The 4,887-nt window shown below is 35.1% G+C and overlaps 1 pseudogene; it reads left to right on the forward strand.

Moving 5' to 3' along the window:
* Nucleotides 1-3,163: 3,163 nt before the first annotated feature.
* Nucleotides 3,164-3,576, forward strand: LOC120224417 (annotated as a pseudogene).
* Nucleotides 3,577-4,887: the final 1,311 nt, after the last annotated feature.

Genomic DNA, 4,887 nt, shown 5'->3' on the forward strand with positions numbered 1-4,887 from the left:
GCATGCGCAGCAAGCCACACCTCCGACTTCGGCTGCGCAACCGCAACTGTTTGCCGCAGTGCTGAGGTCCTGTCGCAGTGCAGGGGTGCTGGCGCCCCTGTTAAGTGGAGTAACTGGAGCCTCAGGTCTACCAGACTCCAAATAGCCAAGGCACTGGCGCCTTAAGATAGGAACTCCAGGGACACCACCACCACCACCCTAGGTTTAACGGCAAGGTCGCTCTTCTTCAAAACATGTAAAATGTTGAAGAAATAATTCTTGGTTCCCCAACAAATCTTTGCAGGCACCATGCACCAAATAATCCTGATTTACAGTCACCTTCATATCTTCCAACAGGACATATCAGAAATGCTAATTTGAAAATTAGTGCCTGGGTGGTTCCGTCGGCTGAGCGTCTGACTTCGGCTCAGGTCATGAGCTCACAGTTCGTGGGTTCGGGCCTCGCGTTGGGCTCTGTGCTAACAGTTCACTCAGAGCCTGGAGCCTGTTTCAGATTTTCTGTCTCCCTCTCTCTCTGACCCTCCCCTGCTCATGCTGTCTCTCTCTCTGAAATAAATAAAAATTTTTAAAAAAAGGAAATGCTAATTTGAAAAAGTTAAATTGATGCAAACCCCCAGTCAATGCATATATGCTACATAATTGAATCTGTCAGGAAGAAAAAAAAACATTTACAATTTAAATTTGGTGAGATTCCCCCCTTTTTTTGCTTTCTACAATTTTTTTTTGCAAGTTGTGAAAATTATGCCAAAACAATAATAATGTATTTAAACTCTAATACAGAATGGATAGGTAATTAAATTGAAAGAAGTTAGCTACTCATTTCTTAACAAAAAAATGAGCTTGGATCCCTGCAAAGTCTTTACTTGGATACACTGGGATTTTTACCAATAACGGTGATAACTGGAGTGGGGTAAATACCACTTTCATACAACACTAATGAACAAGTAGATACAATGATTTTCTTTTTTCCTACTCTGTCTACAGATTTAAGGGACTCCTTGGTAACTCCCAACATTGCTACACATGTATAACATGGAAAAAGACAATACTAAGATGAGAAAACTACAGAAAGAATCTTGAAGCTGTATTTGCATAGTATTTTACATAGCTTTTCTATTTTCTCAATTCTCCATATCAAAAACCTGAGGCTGAAAGTGGGCTAATAGTGTCTGAATGGCTAAAATCCCCTCCTGATTATCCTAAACTAGTGTTCTATTCCCAATCTTATACTATACAAACAAGTATGAAGAGACATCTTAAGTCAGACATCTATAATAATAAAATCTTGGAAACTATGTAATCTGCCTTATGAAAGATAGACGACTTAGTAAATTTTTATCTATATATATAAACAATAATAGACTGATATACATATATATGTATATGTGTGTGTGTATATATATATATATATATATATACACACACATACATAATCTGGCTGATATAATGAAGTTTTACATTGAATCATGTGAAATTTATCAATATTAAATAATTTCTGACCTACAAAATTACACTAATGGTTCACTTTTATACATTTCTAGTGAGGTAACATGAAGGAGTTTATAACATACTACCCCAAAATATGTCATACTGGCATATTGACTATTTTTAGTTACTCCCATACACGTAGAAAGTCAACTCTGATTGTGGGAGTGAATAGCAAAATATTATGTAAAATTAATGCTATGTGGATATTTTACGTAAATATATATTTATATATACGCTGAAAAAAATATGAAAGAACACTCATACCACTATAGTTAGTGATGGAAACCATGCCTTGGACTGAGACTCGTTGGATTCAAATTCTAATTTTGATGCTTGATAGCAATGTTTCTTTAGGCAATTTACCTAACTTACTGTGCATTGTTTTTTTTTTCTTTTAATCTGTAAAATATGGGGAAATTGTACTTATACAACAACCTGACAGCTAAATGAGTTAATATAAATATTTAGAACAGGGTTTGATTCAGACCAAAATCTCTATAGAAGTCTTAGCTCTTAGAATTGTCCCAAATATTACTAAGTAACTTCCATTAGGGAATGAGAATTGAGTATATATGTGATTTTTGTTAATTAAAATCCGTACCTCATTCATATTTCCTCAGATTTTTCCTAATGTCATTTTCCTATTGTATGATACCACACATATGTTCAGTAGTCATGTCCCCTTAGGCTTCTCTTGGCCATGACAATTGTTTTTAATGTTTTTTTTTTCGATGCTTATACTTTTTACAGTGATCATTACTTTTAGAATTAAAAATTAAATATTAAGGGGGCGCCTGGGTGGCTTAGTCGGTTAAGCGTCCGACTTTCGCTTAGGTCATGATCTCGCGGTTCGTGGGTTCGAGCCCCGCATCGGGCTCTGTGCTGACTGCCAGCTCGGAGCCTGGAGCCTGTTTCAGTCTGTGACTCCCTCTCTCTCTGACACTCCCCTGTTCACGCTGTCTCTCTCTCTCTCCTAGAAATAAATAAAAAACATTTAAAAAAATTAAATATTAAGATAAAACAAAGTTATACTTAATTCTCAGCTCTAATGTACTTGTTTGTCTAGTTTATTGACCTACCTTCCAAATCCTTTCCAGCCTACTCTTTTTGACAACTCTGACTGCTCTCCTCATAATTTTCTGGTTTCTCTACTGCATGAGGAAGCTGACTTTAGTGCCAGAGATGGCATGATGAGTTCTCTGAACCTTACACACAATCCAAAGAGAACTTCCATATTAGATCACTCATATAGTTAAACAGTATAATTTATCAGCTTACAAGTCTGATTGAACATACCCTGCAATTGGGAAGTGAATAAGACTTTACCAATAAGCTTTGCTATAAGGAATGTTGCTTAACCCAGATATGTCTTTCAACAATTCCATCTTTTCCAAAGTCTAGACCTATCCCCAAGTCATACACTCAAAGGTATGAGCTTAAGGGACAAAACAAGTACTCTCAATAAAACTGAAGTTGATGAAGCTGCAAAACTTATCATAATTCCTATATCATACATGAAAGTTAAATCAAGAGGGATCAAAGACCTAAATGTAAGAGTTTAAAATATAAAACTTTTAGATGAAAACATAGATGTAAATCTGTGTGACCTTAAATAAATCATGTTTGGCGGCAGCAGCAGCTCCAGAGCAGAGTAGAAACTGTGGTGGCCAGGGTCATGGCAGGACAAGTGGTTAGAAAGTTTATTCCCCTCTTTGACTGAGTTTTAGTTGAAAGGAGTGCAGCTCAAACTGTAACCAAAGGAGGCATTATGCTTCCAGAAAAATCTCAAGGAAAAGTTTTGTAAGCAACCATAGTAGCTGTTGGATCAGGCTCTAAAGGAAAGGGTGGAGAAATTCAGCCAGTTGGTGTGAAAGTTGGAGATAAAGTTCTTCTCCCAGAATATGGAGGCACCAAAGTAGTTCTAGATGACAAGGATTATTTCTTATTTAGAGATGGTGACATTCTCGGAAACTATGTAGACTGAAATAAATCATTATTGAAATGGCATGAAGTGAAGCTGCCCATTCCAGTGAAGTTGTGAAATCTTTCATCATGTAAATAATTTTCATGTCTCTCTTTTATAATAAACTAACAATATCCAAACTAAAAAAAATCATGTTTACTTAGATATGATACCTGACGTACAAGCAACCAAAAAAAAATAATAAAGTGGACTTCATCATAATATCACAATTACATAAAAGTTTTGCTTCAAAAGACACTATTAAGGAAATAAAAAGACGATAAGCAGAATGGTAGGAAATATTTGCAAATATCATATAAAGGAAGTCTTAAAACTCAACAATAAAAGGACAAAAACATTTAATGGGCAAAAGATTTGAATAAATAATTCATCCAGAAAATGATAAACAAATGGCCAATCAGCATATGAAAAGACATTCAACATCGTTAGTCATCAGGGAAATGTAAAAGAATAGCTCAATGAGGTGCCTTTTCACACTCACTAGGAGAGCTATAATCAAAAAGACAATAACAAGTGTTAAGGAGGATGTGGACAAATGAGAATCTTCATACATTGCTGATAGGAGTGTAAATTAGTGCAGCCACTTTAGAAAAAAAAAAGGTCAAGAATACCTAAAAACTTAACCATAAAGCTATCCTATGATCCACAATTCTACTTTAAAGTGCATAACCCAAAATAAATGAAAACACACATCTATGCAAAAAATTGTACATGAATTTTCATAGCAGCCTTAATATAATAGAGAGAGGAAATAATTCTTTATCAACTGATGAATGGATAAACAAAATATGATATGGTATAGCATATCTATACTACAATGTCATTTAGCTATAAAAAGAAATGAAGGACTGATTCGTGCTATAAAATAGATGAACTCTGAAAAATGTTATGCTACATGAAAAAGTCCATACACAAAAGGCCACATTTTGTATGAGTTCACTTATATGAAATGTACAAAATATCCAAATCCATAGATTCAGAAATCTGAGCAGTGATTGTCACAGAATGGTGAAGGATGAATAGGGAGTGACTGCTAATGGTTATTGGGTTTCATTATGGGCTTCATTATAGGATGATAAAATGTTCTGGAATTAAATAGTAGGGATGGTTGTAAAACATTATGAATATAGTAAAAATCACTGTCTTCTGCAATTTAAGAAAGGTGGTTATAATGGTGTGGGCATTATATATTTTCTTAAATTCCAACTGAGGGAAATTTTATAAAATATCTAATTAGTAATCTGGGAACTGTCAAGGACATCAAAAACAAAAAAAGCCTGAGAAGCTTTCTCTCTTGCCACACCAAGAAGAGCCTTGAGACAGGAGTACTAAATGTAATATTTGTTTTGGATGAGACCTGGGAACAGAAAAAGACATTATCCAGAAACCAAGGATATATGAATAGAGTATGGACT

This window comes from Hyaena hyaena, unplaced genomic scaffold, assembly GCF_003009895.1.
Source record: "Hyaena hyaena isolate Hyena2069 unplaced genomic scaffold, ASM300989v1 scaffold_1194, whole genome shotgun sequence".
Classification (NCBI taxonomy): Eukaryota; Metazoa; Chordata; class Mammalia; order Carnivora; family Hyaenidae; genus Hyaena; species Hyaena hyaena.